This window comes from Piliocolobus tephrosceles, chromosome 8 (genome assembly GCF_002776525.5).
Source record: "Piliocolobus tephrosceles isolate RC106 chromosome 8, ASM277652v3, whole genome shotgun sequence".
NCBI classification, from domain to species: domain Eukaryota; kingdom Metazoa; phylum Chordata; class Mammalia; order Primates; family Cercopithecidae; genus Piliocolobus; species Piliocolobus tephrosceles.
Genome location: NC_045441.1, coordinates 124,389,364 through 124,410,637, shown reverse-complemented (window position 1 = coordinate 124,410,637; position 21,274 = coordinate 124,389,364). Strand labels below are relative to the sequence as shown.

Here is a 21,274-nt window from a genome sequence, read left to right as displayed (position 1 = left end):
ATCCACACACACAGCTTAAGTGTTAACAGCTCAGTGGACCCTCTGCCTTTTCGTGTGAGGCAGCTGCCCTCCACCAGTGAGGACAAAGGTCTGGTGTGACAGCCTTTTGTATTCACACTTGTGATTCCTGAGCTCTTGTCCAGCTTCCAGGAAAAATGAGGTCGCATGAACGAGTTGCAGGATGGTAAATGTGGGGGATTTTATTGCTGATGAAAATGGCTCTCAGCAGGAAGGGGAGCTGAAAAGGGGACTGGGGGTGGGGGTAGGTAATCCTCCTCTGAAGTCCAGCTGTCTCTGGCTGGATTCTTCCCTGAAGTTATGCCATCAAGCTGTCCCTCTGGAGTCAAGCCGTTTCTCTCCAACATCCAGCCACAGTCTCTGCTCCTCTCCGACTGAGTCTGGGGTTTTTATAGGCATAGGATGGGGCAGGGTGGGACCATGGGTAGTTTAGGAAAAAGCAACATTCAAGTGGGAAAATAGGAATAGAAGTTCTCACTTTGGACCGCAGTTTCAGGCTTTTTGGCTTGAGGGTGGGATTTTTACCAGGGACCTGCCCTTTTCTGCCTAGAATTTCTCTGCCTCCTGTCCCCATCAGTTCCTTATCTCCATCATCCTAAACTGGGACAGTCTTCTCTGTTACATGCTTGCAAAGCACTGTATAATTTCCTTTTACAGCACTTAATAAGCGTTTGCTATGACATACTTGTCCTTCCTCACTAGAGAGGAAAGCTCTGTCACAGGGATTGTGTCTGACTTTGCTCCTATACCTGAAATGTAAGGCACACCTCCCAGACAGCAGATTCATAATTTCAAAATAAAAAATATACACACACATATACACATTTACACACATATACATAGCGGCACCATTGTGTTCCAACCCCGTGTACACAATGTACTGTGCTCCATTCTCTTGTGGAGCTTTGTGGGTCTAGATTTGTGACTCCAGACCAGCTGTTCTCACAGATGGCTGCACGTTAGATGTACCTGAGGAGCTTTAGGCAATCCCCGTGCTGGGCCCATTCCCAGAGAAGCCCACAGACTTGCCCGGGCAATGGCCAGGAATCACGCATCCTAATGTTCACCAGGTCACAAAGTCCATTTCAGCAGCAAAACTCTTTCATAAACTATATTTTCTTCACATAAGATGTGTTCCTTCTCAAGAATCATCCTTTATGCTTTCTTCATGAAACACTGATTCAAAAATACCCTTCTAGTATTCAGAAAAAAGACCTGGACTAGGTGGGCCAAAGTGACAAATGCAGTCAAGATGCCACGGTCCCTCTGTCCCACCTTCCTACCCTCAAATTCTAATATCCAAAGCTGGCAGGCTCGGGAAGCCTTGATAGCCTCTGACCCTCTAGTAAGAGGGGTGGCTGGAGGTTGACTTACCAGGTTGCCTTGACCTCAGTAGGAAGGCAGGTGGGGCAGGCACTGCTAGAAGTTCTCACAGAGGCCAAAGTAAGAAGCCCAGCAGGAGTGAGGAGGGCTGGGCTGCGAACATGCCCTGACAAAGGAGGTATCTTATTGCCCTGCGAAAAGAAGGAGCCTGAAGGTCTTGGATTGCTCTTGGTTTCTGAAGACACACACAAAAAACTGGCAACCCAGATTTTAAGCTGTGCAACTCTTGATAGTGGGAGAATCGATTGCTGGGCACTGCAGGTATGGGAGCTCTGCTGTGGGCCTGGGGCCTGAGGAGGGTTCTCTGGGGTTGAGGTAGAGAACGGCACCCACTAGGTGTGTTCACTGAGCTCCATGCCATCCCCAGATTCTTTCTCAGGGCCTGACTCCTTCCTCCTGGGTTTGCATCTCCAGGCCCAGGTGTGGGTCTGGGTGCCTCCCTGCCTCCCTGCCTCCCTCTCCTCCCTGTCCAAAGTTTGACAGGGCTCATGGGTCTGCCTTGAAGCTTGGTAGGATCTCTCTGCAACTGAGAACAGAGGGGTCATGGTTTGCTTCTAAATTGGGCTAGGCTGGGCACAGTGGCTCATGCCTGTAATCCCAGCACTTTGGGAGGCCAAGGCGGGTGGATCACCTGAGGTCAGGAGTTCGAGAACAGCCTGGCCAACATGATGAAACCCCGTCTCTACTATAAATACAAAAATTAGCCAAGCCTGGTGGTGGGCGCCTGTAATCCCAGGTACTCGGGAGGTTGAGGCACGAGAATTGCTTGAACCCAGGAGGCGAAGGTTGCAGTGAGCCGAGACTGTACCATTGGACTCCAGCCTGGGCAACAAGAGAAAAACTCCATCTCAAAAAAAAAAAAATACATAGAAAACAAATAAATAAATTGGGCTAGGACTTCGGATTGAAGGCCCTCCTTGGGGCCGGTGACAGGCCAGTGCTAGAGGACCTCGTAGGTAACTGCATCCTTTCCCTCCCTCCAGGCTGCCCGTGCTCCAGGGAGGTGCATTTGCTTTTGTGGTAACTTGTCTGGCCATGCTCTCCCTTCCCATCTGGAATTGCCCTGAGTGGACACTCAATGCCAGCCAGGTGAACACCAACTCTCCAAAATTCACTGAGAAATGGCAGAAGAGGATCTGAGAGGTAACAGAGCAAGGGGGATGGCTGGGAACAGGAGAGGTGTCTGGAACAGGGACTCCTGAGTGTATGCATTTGTTCAACATTCCTTATCCAACTTTCTGCCAGGCAAGAGCCTGGACTTTAAGATACTGCGGTAGATGAGACAGAGAAGGATTCTGCCCTCACAGAGCTAACGTTCTAGTGGACATGTGTGGTGAGGTAGGGTGGAGAGAGAAAGACTCTAATAAGCAAATGGAAAAGGCAAATTTCAGTGAATTATAAGTGCAATGAAGAAAATAAAACAGAATGATGAGCAAGAGAGGCACTGGGCTGCCCAATGGAAAGGATGGAGAGTGAAAATGGGTGTTCTTGGAAACCCTCCTGCATATATCAAGGAGGAAGAGCTCCAGCATTGCTCCAGCCAGTCCCAGGAAGTAGAGAGGGCAGCAAGTAGTACTCCCACTTTACATTAATTCACTAAACATCATTAGTTGAACATCTGGCAGGTTCCAAGCGTTGTGTTGGGACTATAAGGAGAGAGACACATCACGGTGGTAGTGGTGGTAGCAACAGATCATGGTTACTGAGCTCTTAGAGTTTTCCAGGCACTCTACTACAAGTTTTTCATAGATGCACAAGTGCCATATTGATAAATGTCCGCAGTGGGCTCAGATTGATGGGAGATCCAACATGCCGGACTAGGGCTCAGCACCACTCAGTTAGTGGGCGCTGACAGCTTAGCTTGCCCATTTTGGAGAGTTGTGCCCCTGTGTTTATCCCACCATGAAGCATGACCCTTGCTAAACTCAATTGTATCATCTGGGGAGAGGAACTGGTGGCCTGGAGCGGGCTCTGAAAGTCAGCAGTGTTCCAGGTTAGCTTATCTAAAGGGTCGAGAAGAAAGTTAGCACACTCAGGATTCTTGGCAGAGAGATCACCACAGGCTTAGGGACAGACCCCGGCAACCTTACCCAAAGTGGGCAGGTGGAGGGGTGGCCTGTGGGTGGGGTGGAGTTGTAGGTGGTACACTGTGAGAGAGTGAAGGTCGCTTGAGATCTTTGGGGAACCTTAATCATCTACTTCCCAGCTCAACCTGAAACCCCTAGGGCCATGGCATCTGTGCATGGGCTGGCCTGGAGCCGTGCCCGGCACCCCCTGCTCTGGAGCATTACACAGCACAGCGTGAAGGTGGGGCCCAGTCCAATGTAGTTTGCTCAGGCATGAATACGGCCCCCATTTATGACCTTCTGTATCAACTCCCCGGTATCACTGGGACTGGACCAAGGATGTTCCAGAACTTAGGGCTATGGACCTAGAGCAGGGTGGGTTCCCTAGATATATCTGCGAGCCAAGCTAAGAAGCCTTAGACCAGGCAGGGCCCATCGTACAGCCCACCTTGATCCATGTTGAGTGTCCTCATAGCCTCATTGCTTCAACAATTGCCAGTCTCCCATATGGGAAATACAAAGGACAAACACGGAAGACGGGAAACAATAGTAAGATTCTTATTCCTACCCATATTTGACCAGTAAGAAGGAACAGAATCCACAAAACATCTCAGTGCCTAACAATGCTACTCTGTGCTTGATAATATTGCTCTAGTTTGGTTTTTCCCTCCTTGCTTCCAAAGTTTGAACTAGTACCTTTTAAAATAAACTTTTCCTTTTTTTTGAGACAGAGTCTTGCTCTGTCACCCAGGCTAGAGTGCAGTGGTGCCATCTCGGCTCACTGTAACCTCTGCCTCCTGGGTTCAAGCGATTTTCTTGCCTCAGCCTCCCGAGTAGCTGGGAATGTAGGCATGTGCCACCAAGCCCAGCTAATTTTTTGTGTTTTTAGTAGAGACGAGGTTTTAGTAGAGACCATGTTGGCCAGGCTGGTCTCAAACCCCTGATCTCAGGTGATCTGCCCGCCTCGGCCTCCCAAAGTGCTAGGATTACAGGTGTGAGCCATTGCACCCAGCCATAAAATAAACTTTTAATTTAAGTCTTACAAGCATAAAGCAAAGAACACAATAAACTTTCAAAGTTGAGCTGATCTTTGTAACCTAGCTCAAGAAATAGGTATTAACATCACCCCTTAAGCCCCATCATGCCTCCTTCCAGTCACCCCTCCCATGATGCTTACCACTATCCCAACTTCTAATACCACAGATTATTTTTGTTTGTTTATGAACATTGTGGAACCACACAGTACATATTCATTTGTGTGAGACTTCATTCACTCAATATTATGTTTGCAAGATTCTTCCATATTGTTATGTGTGGTGGTAGATTATTCATACTCATTGCTGAATAATGTTTCATTATATAATGTTCCATTATGTAAATAGACAGCAGTTTATCAATTCTGTGTTATCCAACTTACGTGTTTAAGGGTGGTTTCCAGTTATTTGCTGTTGTAAATTGTGTTGCTATGAACATTTGTGTACTTACGCTTAAGTGAACATATATATGTACGTTCCCTGAACGTGTATTTAGCATTGGTTGGGTCATAGAATGCGTATGTGTCCACCTTTAGTAAGCACTACTAAATACCTCTCCAAAGCGGATCTTCCAACTTCCACTTCCGCCAGCAGTGTGTGTGAGCTCCAATTACTTTACATTCTCACAAACATTTTCTATCTTTTTTATTGTAGCCATCCTGGTGGTACATTTGTAGCTTTTTTATGATGCTGTTGGGATGTTTTAGAGTTAACTATCATTGTCCCTCCTCAACTTGTAGTTCTGCTTGACTTCCTTGGGTCATTTTTTCCCTGTGCTTACCACATTAACTGGTGACTAGAGTTAAATATCCTGATATAGACTTTGTCAGATATCACCACTTCCATGATTTTCATTTCATTGAGTATCATGCACATCTTCATCTAAGATAAAAGTTCAAGCAACAGACCATGTCCTAATGTGCCAGCATCACGTTAGGAATTGGCTTCATTCACAACGGTCCCTCCTCCTTGCCTATCCAGCTCAGCCAAGTGTACTCTGGGCCCAGTTTTATCAAGACAATAACATTAAATGTGTTCCAGTTTGGTAGAATCAACTCTGATGCCATCATCTCTCATCTAAGACTGAAGACATATCTAAAAATATTGCTAAGAAATAATTTTACTAGCAACTTATTTTAAAGATAAAGGGCAAAAGTAGCATCATTTGGTACAGCAGTATTTCTGGTGACTCCAGTTCCTTCTGCTACCATCTTTTTTTCCCCCACTGGGATCCCTAAGTCCATTCCCTTGCTCCTATTAAAGGAGGAGTATTGGATTCCTTCTCTGTTGTCCTTCAAATAGTGAGCAGCAAAAGTAACACTGTTAAACCTACTTCATGTGTCCTTCCCAAGATACTTTCAAATGACTTAATAAGTATATTGTAACTGGGTCCTCTCCACTGGGTAGGGTGCCTCTTGAAAATACCAGATTTTTCAATACAGCTGATAAATGCCTTCAGGGTTCCAACAAGTGAAATTAAATTAATTTATATTATTCCTACTTTAGGGAACACAATCAAATCCCTAGTCCTGGAAAGGTTTCCTTATCTCTCCATTTCTTAACCTATGCCCTAGACAATGGTCCACTGTTGACTTGCTCTCGTGCTCCTCCTACCCTGGAAAGCCAGGCCTCTGTGCCTTTGTCACCAACATTTTGTTGCTTGAAGCACACATTCCAATTTTTTCAAAATTGTGCTGCTTTGTAGAAGTAATATGAAATATGAAGAGGTCGTTTGATATTGTATTTCTTGGTCTGCTCTTGCCCTGTTCATACTTTGAAAAGTGATCCTTGAGCTGTTGATGTGTAAGTTGATATCATGTTGGTGGATGATCTGGGCTGCCAGTCTTTTTATAGTACTCTGGGTCAGATCTTTAGTTGCAGAATAGGCAAAGCTCAAACCAGAAACATTGTCAATACCAGTTTTTAAAAAGTCTTTAAATTTCCCTTGCTCTGTGATATGTCCAGGATAGGCAGCCTGCCAGCTCTGTGATGGGCCATAAACCCTCAAAGTGTATTTCCCCACCAAAGGCACAGGAGCCCATTGCTGTTAACAATCTGGATCATCCTGCGTGACACAAATGGCAACAGATGGAGGTGGGGATTATGTTGTTTGTGAGCATGTGTGTGCATGGCTTGTGGCCCAAGGTGTCATCTTGTGGACTCTAGTGACTACTTTCAAAGATATACTTCCCTCCTTTCTTTTTTTGAGATGGAGTCTTGTTCTGTCTCCCAGGCTGGAGTGCAGTGGCTCGATCTCGGCTCACTGCAATCTCTGCCTCCTGGGTTCACGCCATTCTTCTGCCTCAGCCTCCTGAGTAGCTGGGACTAGAGGCGCCCACCACCACGCCTGCCTAATTTTTTGTATTTTTTAGTAGAGACCGGGTTTCACCTTGTTAGCCAGGATGGTCTTGATCTCCTGACTGCGTGATCCACCCGCCTTGGCCTCCCAAAGTGCTGGGATTACAGGCCACTGCACCCAGCTACTTCCCTCCTCTTTTTAAGACTAAGGGGCATCAACATGAACAATCAGTCTCTAAAATTTAAACATGAAGTCCTGTCCCATGAAAGGGAAGAAATATAAATAGCGTTTTCTGTGATTCACTTGCCAGATCAATTAGTTTATTGACTGTGGCCCAGGAATCTATATAATTACGTGTGGTATAATTGCTGGTAGGATTTACATGTGCACAGTTACCACATCACACATACCTTGGTCCATTGGCCTGACTTAGACTTGCCGTACTTCTATCAGGGGTCTTCTGTTGGCTGGACAGAATGTTGCATTCTTCTAGTTCAATCTTTCCCAGTTAATTGAGTTCCACCTTCAGAAAGATGCCAACTAGTGCTTTTGAATTCAAAGATTTATACAATGGGGCCCAAGTCTCTGTTGCTGGATTTAGATTATACTGTGAGGTTATGGCTGCCCTAGGAGATGGGGACTAAATCACTTGCTTGTGGATCTTGTGTATCCTTCCTGGGTAATTGTTTTTCCTGAATATAACTGTTTCCCTGCAATCAATACATTTTGTTTATCAGGCTGGCCCTCATTTGAATGTCTTTCTGACATCCCTCAAGACACAACTGACATCTCTGATCTCAGACTTATTTGCTTATTCATTAGTGGTCTAATCCCAAACAGTGCCCAGTGGTGGACTGCTTGGTAATGGTCTTTCAAAGGGAGAGTGGTTGAGTAGCTGCCTTGGGCTACATCTGCACCAAAAGCCCCATGGCAGTGCTGGACACCTGTGTTTTGCAGGGTCAGTCCTCACTCAGCGTAGACTCCATCACCAACACTTCCCGTAGCTCAGGAGCACTACGCCTGTGAGAATGCAATAGACTAATCTGAGCCCTAACTTGTGAATTTCAGCTAGAACCTTCTGTTACTCTTCGCTACTTTCAACAACAGCCTTTTTGCATATGCCTGTACTCTGACATATAGTCCAAAAGTACACCCAGATGTAAGCAGACTCAATCACCCCATCAAATTTCTGTCCTTCTTTTTATCTCAGGGTGGACCTGGCTTTAACAAGGCATTTCAAGCTTTAAAGAACTGTTCCATGTAGCTCCAGACCAAGATATACTTAAGGCCTTTACTTGTCAAGCTGGTGGGACCTGGAGTTTTGCCAGGTCAGTTGTCCAATCCCACAGTGGTATGTGCTGCACTACCTTTTCCAAATCAGGAAGTTCTTCAGTGAAGTCTATTCATATCGTATCATCAATAGAATGAATCATAGCACACATGCGGCTTGTGAGTTTGTGGGGTTTCTTGTTTTTGTTGCTTTTTGCTATCCCCCGGGGAGCCTATACTTGGCTTTGGTAAATTCAAATTAAAACTGAGCATCTGCTCTGCTAGATTCCAGGGCAGGGTTTCCCTACACTCAGCCCCGCTGAGAACTACGATTCCTTATGTAAGAATCTGTTGCCTTCCTACTTCCCAAGAAATAAGATCTGACAAATGAATTCATCTTTACTCTTAGTTAAGCCCTTCTGCTGCTCAAATCCTTCCTGTGTTTTAATGCAATGTCTGCCTCTATCACTGCAATGGAACAACTAAAAATACTTCAGTATGGCCGAGTGTGTTGGCTCATGCCTGTAATCCCAGCACTTTGGGAGGCTAAGGCGGGCAGATCACCAGAGGTCAGGAGTTTGAGATCAGCCTGGCCAACATGATGAAACCCATCTACACTAAAATACAAAAATTAGCCAGGTGTGGTGGCACATAGCTACTTGGGAGTCCCAGCTACTCGGGAGTCCCAGCTACTCGGGAGGCTGAGATATAAGAATCACTTGAACCCGAGAGGCCAAGTTTTCAGTGAGCTGAGATTGTGCCATTGCACTCCAGCCTGGGCAACAGAGCAAGACTGTCCAAAAATGCAAAAACAAAAAACATCAGTGCATTTAGAAGCAGTTGCCTTGTGTTTTGAGGATAGTGGACAATAGTTATGGAGAAGAATGTTCCTGGGGCCTGAACAGTATCAGTAGTGAGAGTGGATGTTTAGGGATTTGGGTCATGCCCTGCCAGCACTGAGGACTAGATTCCAAGTGACAGAGCATTCTTATTTTCTTTAATACATTTGTTGTTTACTTTTGTGCTTGTGATATGTAGAGTCCTCTAAAGCAGGAATTTGCAAGATATGGCTCTTGGACCAAATCCTGGCTGTGACCTGTTTTTTTATTTTTATGGCCCATGAACTAAGAATGTTTTTAAAGGTTGTTTTACAAAAAGATCGTGCATCAGAAACTATATGTGGCCTATAAATTCTAAAATATTTACTATCTGGCCTTTTATGGAAAAAGTCTGCCAATTGTTGCTCTGAAACACAGGGCCCAGGTGTAAGGGAGCCATCTTCACCCACACTGCCCCCAAATGTCCAACACAGTAAGCCACAAACCTAGGGTCTTATCTGTGGTATTTTAGCTCCCTCTGCTGGGCCAATGTTTTTCACCAGTGCTGTAAACACGAGAAAGTTCTTGCTAATTTCAACTTCATGTTATTAATTGATGATTGATTGGTTTCATTTACCGAGTCAGCCTATTAGAAGGGAAGACAGATTCCCATGTTTCACTAAGTTATACTGATCCACACACATCTCAAGACTTGAAACCACTGACGGTCAGCTGACCAATTGTACAACACGATACTAGCCACAGATGAAAGTGTCAGCAATATGGAACCAATAGGAACATCATTACTCATTTGGGATACAAGAAGTAGTGGAGAGGGAAAAGTGAATGATGATTCTGTTTTGCGGGAACGGTGGTTGTACTAAAAGTGGAAAACCGTGGGCAGATACGGCAAATCCAGTTTTCAACACCTTAGACCAATTTAAACGTCATTCTCCAGTATCATGGTAGTTTGAGCTAATGTAGAACCCACAAATATTACCAACACCTGAAAATGCTGGATGAACTGTTATTAAATCCAGAATCAAGTTCAAAACCAAAGGGAAAACATTACTTTCTAGAAACAAAGATGGGAATTATAGCCAGGATCATGGGGCTTATGATGGTTGGGTAAAGAATCAGACCCAGATATACCACCAAAGGCTAGGAGCTTGGGTTGTAATGATCAACTGGGATCTGGAAGGGCACCCGCTTCAGTGAACGGGTGAAATAATAATCCCACCATCCCCGGGAATAAACAAGGAAAGTTTTATTCTTCCTAGAGATCAGTGGGAAGTGTTAGAATATGGAGTTGCATGAAAAATGAGGACTCCAACTCTACAACGTGTGAACACATATGGGTGTGGTGGAAAGATGTGCCAGCTCAGAAATTAAAGCTAAAACTGGTCCTGTCAATAAAATACCTGTGGTTCTCACAGAAGAAAATGTACAATTATTCTTTAGGGATATTTTGACATTCTAAAGCACATAAGATACGGGGGAAAAAACAATTCCGCTGAAGATGAGTTCACAGACATAAATTTTATCATTTCACACAAGGTAATAATGTATTATGAGAGAGAATCAGCAGAATCAAGAGCTAATAGAACAATTTAAAAGATGATATTAAATCAATATGTTTAAAATAATTAAAAAGGGTCAAGAAGCAATAGAAACCATAATCTAGAAGATAAAATGAAACAAGAACAAGGAAATTTGAACAGAGTACCGAACAGAAGTTTAGTAATAAAATCAAATAAAGTCACTGCAATTTAAAAATGCATTTAATGATTTAAACAGCATTTAGACACAGCTAAAGATATATTCATGAACTGAAAGATTATCTAAGGAAATAATCCAGAATGCAGCCCTGAGAGGTAAAAAGATGGGAAATGTGAAAAAGAGGATGGGAAATATGAAACGGAAGTTAAGAAATGTGAAGCCAGACTGAGAAGTCCAGCTTGTTTCTAGTAGGAATTCCTGAAGGTGATAATGAGAAAATGGAAAAGTGATAGTATTAGAAGAGATATAATGACTAATAACATTTTAGAACAGACGAAAAATATGAATATTCAGATTTAAAAAGCACATGTAGTCTCAAGTGTAATAAACAATTAAATCTACAATTAGATATATCATAATGAAACTGTAATACAAATACAAAGAGAAAAATTTTAAAAGTAGTAAGAAAGAAAAAAATACCTACAAAAGAATAGCAGTTGGACATTTAGCAGCCTTCTCACTACCAACAGTAAAGTCTGGAAGACAATGGAATATTTTCAAAATGCTAAGAGAAAATATTATCATCCTAGAATTCTATCCCACTGTAGAATCCCACATCAGGCAACACTGATAGCAAAATAAAGACATTTTCAGGTAAACAAAGACTAAGAGTTTATCAGTCACAGACCCTTATTGAAATAATTATTAAAAGCTAAACTTCAGGAAAAAGGAAATGGAATCTTGAATGAAAGAGTGGTGGAAAAGAAGCTATAAGTGAGCAGAGGAGCATACGGGTAGAAAACATAGGTGGATTAGTCAGCTTGGGGTGCCACAACAAAACACTATAGCTGAGTGCAGTGCCTGTATATGTCTATAGTCGCAGCTACTTCGTAGGCTAAAATTGGAAGATTGCTTGAGTCCAGGAGTTTGAGACCAGCCTGGGCAACATAGTGAGACCCTGCCTTTACAAAACAAAAACAAAAACCAACCATAGACTGGGTGGTTTGAACAACTGAAATTTATTTTTTCATAGTACTGGAGGCTGGAAGTCTGAGATCTGGATGCCAGCATGGTCAGCTTCTGAGGGGTGCTCCTTTCCTGGCTTGCAGATGGCCACCTTCTAGCTGTGTCCTCACAAAGACTTTCCTTGGTGCATGCAGAGAGAGAGAGGAGAGAAGAGACAGAAAAATCTCTGTATAAGGGTACTAAGCCCATCAAAGGGGCTTTTCCCTTATGTATTAGTTTGTTTTCATGCTGCCAATAAAGACATACACAAGACTGGGTAATTTATAAAGAAAAAGAAGTTTAATGGACTCACACAATTCCAGGTGGCTGGGGAAGCCTCAGAATCATGGCAGAAGGCAAAAGGCACATCTTACATGGCGGCAGACAAGACAGAATGAGAGCTAAGTGAAAAGGGAAACTGCTTATAAAATCATCAGATCTTGTGAGACTTATTTACTACCATGAGAACAGTATGGGGGAAACTACCCAATGATTCAGTTCTCCCACTGGGTCCCTACCACAACATGTGAGAATTATAGGAGCTAAAATTCAAGATGAGATTTGGGTGGGGACACAGTCAAACCATATCACCTTATGACCGCATTTAAACCTAGTTTCTTCCCAAAGCCTCCATCTTCAAACACCATCATATGAATTTTGAGGGAACATAAACATTTACTTCACAGTACTAGGTAAATCTAAATAAGCACTAATTGTAGGAAAATGGAATAAAAACAATAATGAGCAATGGCAGTAGAAACAAAACAAATATTTGACAACAACAGCAGAATGGTGGTAGAAGTTCAAGTTTTCTAAGGTCGTTGTACTATCTGATGGGAGACTGACATTTTATTTACCCGTGGACATTGTTAAGTGAAGAATTCACGTTAAAAAGTTGTGAGCAACTTCTAAAAGAATAAAATAACAAATCAAACATCCAAACAAGTAAAATAAAAAGGGGAAATAAAGCAAACTTAATCCACAGATAAGTTGGCAAATTGCAGCCCAGGAGCCAGATCTGGCCCATCACCTCCTTTAGAGCAGACAGCCCACGACTAAGCATGGTTTTACATTTTAAGTGGTTAAAAAAATCAAAAGAAGAACATTTCATGACACATCAGCATTATCTGAAATTCAAATGTCAGTGTCTATAAGCGAAGTTTTATTGGAACACAGCTACACTCATTTCTTCACATCTTGTCTGGAAAAGTGACAGCTCCCGTATGGGCATAAAGCCGAAAATATTCACTTTTTTGGTCCTTTACAGAAAAAGTTTGCATAGTCGGACATGGTGGCTTAGGCCTATAATCCCAACACTTTGGGAGGCTGAAGCAGGCAGATCATGAGGCCAGGAGCTCAAGACCACTCTGACCAACATAGTGAAACCCTGTCTGTACTAAAAATACAAAAAAATTAGCCAGGCGTGGTGGCACGCACCTGTAATCCCAGCTACTCAGGGGGCTGAGGCAGGAGAATCTCCTGAACCCAGTGAGGTGGAGGTTGCAGTGAGCTGAGATCGTGCCACTGCACTTCAGCATGGGCGATAGAGTGAGATTCCGTCAAAACAAAACAAAACAAAACACCCAAAAACCAAAAACATAAAGTTTGCCTACCTCTGCAATAGAAACTAGGAAAACAGAAAAATGCTGCAGCAAGATGTTCAATCACGACCAAGTGTGCTAGTGTTGGGAGTCATCAACATCATCATCATTGTGACTACAATCAAGAATTAATTTTGAAGCCTGTTTCCTGAAAAGCTTTGTTAAGCGAAAAAGTCCAACACACAGTTGGAAATACAGACTGGAGAGAGGAGTGAAATCAGAGCTGTCCTCTCAGTTCTTTTGGGGTCTAGCTTTGCCCCTGCACTGTCTAGGAACCACCTAGGGGTCACAATATTTCACCATGGGCTGCAGCATCCCGGACTGTTATGGTGACCTGGGCCGCGCTGAGGGGCTGCACATCCCGGACCGTTACAGTGGCCTGGGCTGCGCTGAAGCCCACAGTCCTGAACACTTCTCCCCTTAAGTTGCAAGGTGCTGTCATGGTCACTTCCTGTGTCCAGATGCTGGTGGGCTTCTCAGGCCTCATTAGCTTTCTCGTGGGTTTCATTGGCCCCTTGGCCATTGCTCCAACTATCTCCCAGGTGGCCCTGCCCCTCTTCGATTCCACAGGCAATAATGCCAGGATCCATTGGGGGATTTCTGCCATGTAAGTGCTCCCTGGGGAGGGAGTGCCATGTACATTCTCTTTGGTGGAGAATCACCCAGAAAGAATAATGGAGGTCCTGGATATTGGTAAACTCTTGTGGTTTACAAAGACTTTCATGAATTTTGTCAAACCTTAAAAAGCATCAAAGTTGTTATCTATAATTCATCATCACTGCTCATTATTATTATCCTATTTGTATTCACAATGAGGCGGAGGTTTCAGTGAGCCAAGATTGCACCACTGCACTCCAGCCTGGGCAACAAGAACAAAACTCCATCACAAAAAAAAAAAAAAAAAAGAAAAAGAAAAGAAAGGAAAACAGATTCACAGGTGTTGGGAAAAGCTGAGGGTTGGGAGAAGCTGAGGCAGGGCTTGCATGTCTGACATAATGTAAAAGACTCTTGGAACATGTCCAGGGTTCAGGGTCTAAAACCCCTTGTGGCCTTTGGAACACCAAGCTCTGTGCTAAAGGGTGGAAGGCTACCCTGACGCACCATAATCTAAGCCCAGGGCATAAAATCCCTCATGGCTTGGATAGAATCCAGGGCTCATGGCTCTGGAATGTGTCTAGACTCCCTGGCTCCTTGCTCTCCCAGGATCAATTGTATCTTGAGTTAAAAGAACCTGCTTTCCATTATCTCAAGTAGTAGAGCAAATGCTAAATGATCACAGCTGTAAATCATGTGCTTAATGCAACGTGCCCTTTTGACCTCCACATTCTCACCACCCGTTTCTCTGTTGGATTACCAATAAATAGCACGGGCTTCCAGAGCTCGGGTCCTTTGCAGCTTCCACAATCGCAATGGCCCCCTGGTCCCACTTTTCTCTCTCAGACTGTCTTTTCTCAGTCCTTTGACTCCACCAGACTTTGTTGCCCCCACGACTTGGTGTTGGGTCTGGTCACCCCAACAACAGGTTTGGGGAGAAGGCCATGGGCCTCTGTAAGAGGCTATGATTTTGTCTTCCACATCTGGCCTTCTTTGCCTGTGGCAATTCCACAGGCAGAAATTCAATACCGGCCTTGGCAGAGCTCTTCGGTGGCTTTCTGAAGTGTAGTGGGGAGTTTCATTACCTCTGACCCAGCCCCGTATCTGAGCTCCAACCCTGAATATTCACGTGTGTCCTGACCAGCCCTGTTTGATGTCCCAAAGGCACCTCACCCTCAGTGGCCTCTGTGAAGCTCAGCCCATGCCCTCATCCTGGGTTCTCCTGTGATCCTTGTCTTACTGGGCCCACCCAGTCACCCATGTTATCCATAGCTTCTTGCTGTCCCACACCCTCACCAGCGGGTTCTATTTTCTCAACACTCCCACTTCCTTCCTCTCCTCTTTTCTCCATTTCCAGGCCCATGGCTTCATCATGGCACTTGGATGCACAATGACCTCTTACATTCTCTGTTTCCAGGATCTTGCCCATGTCATTCTACCACATGGCTACCCAAAGATCTTTCTAGAACCTAGTTCTGATGAGATTAGTCTCTGCTTAAAATCTCTTCATGGCTCTCCATTTTTCACAGGAAAGCTCCATAAGATCAGCAGGAATTCTTCAGGATGAAACTTTCTAAGGTGACACAGAAACGATAGTGTCTAATCACATTGCTTTCCACATATCTCAGTGGACCTCTGCAGTTCCCAGCACAAGTCTTGTGAGCTTTGGAACAATAGAGACCCTCCCTACTGCCCACACTCCACCTTGCATTTTCTTTTTTCTTTTCTTCTTCTTCTTCTTCTTCTTTTTTTTTTTTTTTTTTTTTTTTTTGAGATGTTGCCCAGACTGGAGTGCAGTGGCGCAATCCTGGCTCGCTGCAACCTCCACCTCCCAGATTCAAGTGATTCTCCTGCCTCAGCCTCCTGAGTAGCTGGGATTACAGGCGTCTGCCACCAAGCCTGGATAATTTTTGTATTTTTAGTAGAGACCGGGTTTCACCATGTTGTCCAGGCTGGTCTTGAACTCCTGACCTCAGGTGATCCACCCACCTCGGCCTCCCAAAGTGCTGGGATTACAGGCGTGAGCCACCATGCCCCCCTTGCATTTTCATATAGCTCCATCAGTGGTTCTGATGTGCAGCCTGGTGGCATCGTGTCTTTCTAGCATCAGATCTGCCCACCTCTGTCCTCCTGCATGGCTCTGGCACACAGCTATAGGTGGTATCTGTGAGCAAATAGCTGAGCCAGCATCTACCCAAAAAGCAGATTCTATATTCTTGACACCATGGACTCTTTGATATTTGTCCAAGATTTCAAAGCCTTTGGCACAGGTGAGGGGAACGTTTCTCCACAGGAGGACCACTGAACCACACCAAAACATAGCTGGAAAGGAACAAATCAGTATAAAGCAGCAAATATTTTCTTTTCTGCTAAAGGGAGTGCATTTCATGCAGAACATAAAACTATATTCAATATACAGAACAAACATTTATTTGATGTATTATCTTTAAAATAAGGCCCTTAAAAGAGAGGAAAGAAAGATACATGGACACAGCAGTCTACAAATCAATTAGAAGGCTTAGATTAACCCTGAAAGAGGCACCGGTGCAAAGACCACTTTATTTATGGACTCACACCTCCCCCTCGTGGCCTTTTAAGGTATTGCTTTGTGTTGCATCTTTGCAACGATGAGCTCTGGCCACTTGGTTCTCCACGTGAGTCGGGGGACTTGAGGCCCAAGGCCAGAGATCTCCTGCCACTTCTCTGGGGTACCACGGCTCCCTGCCCAACAGTCAGTTCTGAGGCCATGATAAGTGGACTACATGATAAGTGGAATTGGTGGGTGACTGCAATCTTTATGAGACCATCAGCAGATCCAAAGGGCGGTGGTTGATCCTCACAAATTGTTTCCATAGTTAATTGTTAAGATTATAAACAAAACAAAATGTTCTTTTGATGTGGTAAGAATTTTTTTTCTTTTTTTAATTTGAGATGGAGTCTCACTTTTGTGCCGCATGGAGTGCGGCAGCGCTTTCTCGGCTCACTGCAACCTCTGCCTCCCAGGTTGACGCAATTCTCCCGCCTCAGCCTCCGAGTAATTTTTGTATTTTTGGTAGAGATGGGGTTTCACCGTGTTGGCCAGGCTGGTCTTGAACTCCTGAGCTCAGGCAATCTGCCTGCCTTGGCCTCCCAAAGTGCTGGGATTACAGGCGTGAGTCACCTTGCCCAGCTTAGAGTTCTTTTTTTTTTTTAATTTAATTGCCATAAAAGACATATAATATAAAATTTACCATCATAACCTTTTTAAAATGTACAGCTCAGTACTGTCAAGTATGTTCATGTTGTTGTACAACAGATCTCCAGAACTTTTTCATCTTACAAAATTGAAACTGTATTAGAATGTCTCTGCAGGGCTCCCCAACTCCTATGCTGCAGAGCGGTACTGGTCTGTGGCCTGTTAGAAACTGGACTGCACAGCAGAAGGTGAGCCATGGGTAAGTGAGCATGACCGCCTGAGCTCCACCTCCTGTCGGATCAGCAGCAGCATTTGATTCTCATAGGAGCGTGAACCCTTTTGTGAACTGCACATGCAAGGGGTCTAGGTCACACGCTCCTTATGAGAATCTAATGTCTGATGATCTGAGGTGGAACAGTTTCATCCTGAAACCATCCCCCACCCCAACCGGTCTGTAGAAAAATTGTCTTCCCTCCAAAAAGGTTGGGGACCACTGTTTTAAATGCTGGGAGTAGACACGAATGAGAAACAGATTCAAGAACTATCTAAATCATCTACTGTGGCCGGGCACTGTATGGCTTACACCTGTAATCCCAGCACTTTGGGAGGCTGAGGCAGGAGGATTGCTTGAGGCTGAGCTCAGTTCAAGACCAGCATGGGACCTTATCTCTACAATTTTTTTTTAATTAGCCAGGAATGGTGGCACATGCCTATAGTCCCAGCTACTCAGGAGGCTTAGGCAGGAGGATCACTTGAGCACTGGAGGTGGAGACTGCAGTGAGCCATGATCATGCCTCTGCACTCCAGCCTGGATGACAGAGTGAGACCTTGCCTTAAAAAAAAAAAAAAATCGTCCATTAACAATAGAGTCATGATAAGATTTTCAAACAAGAACATTTGCAAACAGCCCTGACTTTGGAGAATGATACCAAGTGCCTCAAAGTCAGGAGTCTTTTTTTTAAGACTTAAATTTTTTAGAGCCACTGCACTCCAGCCTGGGCAACAGAGTGGGACTCCATCTCAAAATAAATAAATAAATAATAATAATGAAACATTTTACAGAGGGAGCTTTAGAAATGTAAATCTCATTATGTCACTACCTTGCTTAAAACCCCTCTACCGAGGGTTTCTCTCATCTTTGGATCTTTTATTTTTAATACACATAACATAAAATTTACCATCTTAACCATGTCTGAGTGTACAGTTGGGAAGTGTTACGTACATGTACATTGTTATGCAACCATCATCACCATATATCTTGTAAACTCTTTTCATCTTGAAAAATGAAAACTCTGTCCCCATTAAACAACAACTTCCCATTTCTCCCTCCCCTGGCTTCTAGCAACCACCATTCTCCTTTTGGTGAATGTGACTACTCCGGGTACCTCATATGAGTAGAACCATAAAGGATTTGTCTTTCTGTGATGGGTTCATTTCACTTAGCATAATGTGTTCAAGGTTCATCCATGCTGTAATGTGTACCAGAATTTCCTTCTTTTTTCTAGGCTGAATAATACTCCACGGTAGGAATATGCCACGTTTTGCTTATGCCTTCCCTTTGGATTTTAGTCTGACTCCTTTCCATGGCCCCCAAGACCCTGCAGGACATCCCGTCTCCTCCCTCTCTCCCTGTGTCACTGAGCCCCAGGTACAATGATTTTCCTTTTGCTCTCAAACCACCCAAGCTCCTCCTACCACAGCGTCTGCATTTGCTGTTTCCTCTCTAGAATTCTCTTCTAACTTATCTTCATGTCCATGACTCCTTCTCTTCCTTTGGGTCTCAGCCAAGCTCTCACCTCCTGAGCAGACCTTTTCTGACCGCCCTCCAAAGAGCCTCCCATCCCAGCCACCCTCTGCCCTGTGACTTCATTGTGGAGGACCGATTGCTATCAGAAATTGTGTTCCTTCTTTATTAGCCTGCCTGTTTGCTAACTGTCTCTTCCGAAGATAATAGTAGCTCCGTTGACAAAGTCACAGGCAACATGGATATGGAATATATGTGGTGTAAATCAAGCACCCTGTCGGTGAACTCATAATGCTGTTTACAAAACCCGGGGGGCTGGGTGCAGTGGCTCATGCCTGTAATCGCAGCACTTTGGGAGGCTAAGGTGGGCTGATCACGTGAGACCAGGAGTTCAAGACCAGCCTGGCCAACATGGTGAAACCGCATCTCTACTAAAAATACAAAAATTTGCCAGGCATAGTGGCACGTGACTGTAATCCCAGGTACTCGGAAGGCTGAGGCATGAGTATCCCTTGAACCTGGGAAGTGGAGGTTGCAGTGAGCCAAGATGGCACCACTGCACTCCAGCCTGGGTGACAGATCAAGACTCTATCTCCAGAAAAGAAAAGAGAAACAAACAAAAAAAAACCTCAGGGTACTAATTACCAGGCTGGACACAGGAGAATTGGTGTTATGTAAGTGTGACTACCCTGTGGCCTTGGGCCCCTTACTCCCTCTCTTTGGGCTTTGATTTTCTCTTCTGTAAAATAAGAGGTTTGAACAAGGCACCCTCCAGGTTTCCTTCCTGCCTTGGCCCTCTAGGATATATTAAAGGTGTGCATATCAGGTGCTATGTGGCCACAGGAGTGTTGTAGTCAAGGTGCGGCTGTAGGAGGTAAAATGAGCGAGATTCCTATCTTTGGGGAATAGATCTGGTGGGGAAATAGAAACACGTGATCTGACTGGACAACAGCATGAGCCACCCACAGAGATGTAGCATCATACAAGAGAACTTTACACCTCTGTCCCTTGCAAAAAACCTCTGCCCTTTATTGAGCGCCGACTATACTCAGTGCTTACTATTGTTGTAAGCACTTCACCTACAGGATGTGACTTAGCTCTGTGAAGTAGGTGTTACTAATCCTCTGTGGCTCACATGGAGGCTGACATTCAGAGAGATTAGGTAACGTGCCCAAAGTCACAGAGCTAGTTAGAGGCGGAGCTGGGATCGGCTTTCAAACCTCCATTCTGAAGCGCTGGGCCACTCTCCCTTGGTGAGCGATCCCTCGCCTTGCTGTCCAGGCTTCCTAGGGGAGAAGCATCAGAGCCAGGGCTTGAAGACATGAGAGCAGCAGAGTGGTGAGGTGAGAGCACAGGCTGGGTGCCCAGCTCACACCTTCATCCTTTCCCAAGCCCCATTTGGGAGCAGAGGGAGTGGTGTGGGATGAGGTGATGCTGCTCCTGCAGTGGACAGAGGCCTCAGGGGCACCTGGCCTGGCTGGTGCTCCTCACGCTCTGTCCCTGGCTGCTGCTGGTGGGGAGCCGGGCAGTGATTGTCACCGTGGGCTGTGTGCTGCTCCTGATGGGCGCGTTTGGGGAGATCGGGGCTGCGTTTGCCACCACCCCACCCCCGTGATCAGAGGCATGTCCCTGGTCGTATTTGGGGTCATCACCGCTGTGGGGATCTCCAATCTGCAGGTGAAGTGAGCGAGGTGCTCTTGGGACGCCAGCAGCAGCGCCTCTCCTGAGAGGAGCCAGTGGGATTGAGATGGATGGGATGAGGCTGGGGCAGAGGAGGAGGAGAAGGGAGTCCTGGGTCCCAGAAACCACATTGGCCCCTAAATGGAGCAAAGAAACAGCCAGAAGCATCCAGACCTCTGCAAACCAGCGGCGAAGGTGCTGACCGCCCTGCCTGCCTCTGGGTCCTGTCTCCCGCAGTACGTGGACATGAACTCTTCCAGGAACCTCTGTGCCTTTGGCTTCTCCATCTACTGTGGGCTCACTATTCCCAACTGGGTGAGCAAGCACCCCGAGATGCTCTAGACAGGCGACGGTTCCCTGCCCTCTGGACTGTCTCTGCTCCAGGGGCAGAGCCCGCATGGCCCCCGGGCCCCATGGATGTGTCGCTTTGTCTCCACTCCAGGGATTCTCCAGCCGCACCAGGTCGCTCAGGTGCTGCTGACCATGGGCATGTTCGTCGGTGGATTTCTGGGTTTTCTCCTGGACAACGCCATCCCCGGTAGAACTCGCCTCGTCCCTGAGGTCGGGGCAGAGTAGGGCAGGCCTGAGGTAGGGCAGGGGTAAACATGGGGCCGCTGGCTCTAAGGCGACGGGACCAGTTCTCTTCTTCTATAAAGAGGCAGAGGGTCCTGCTGGCCTCTCCATCCCCTCCCTCTCTGGGCCCGCCCCACCAGGCTGGTGTTTGGGAGCAGTGAGGGGTACCCCCACTCCTCCTGCCCCTCTATATCCCTGACGCTCCAGCCTCATCCAGCTCAGGGAACCGTGGCCCAGTGTTGTCTACCCAAGCAGGAGGAAAGCTGAATACATAGCCAGCAGTCCTCTGTGGTGTC

General features: G+C 45.4%; 1 pseudogene; it reads left to right on the top strand.

Moving 5' to 3' along the window:
- Window positions 1-20,981, top strand: part of LOC111524795 — a 52,508-nt pseudogene extending 31,527 nt beyond the window's left edge.
- The last annotated feature ends 293 nt before the right edge of the window (window positions 20,982-21,274 follow it).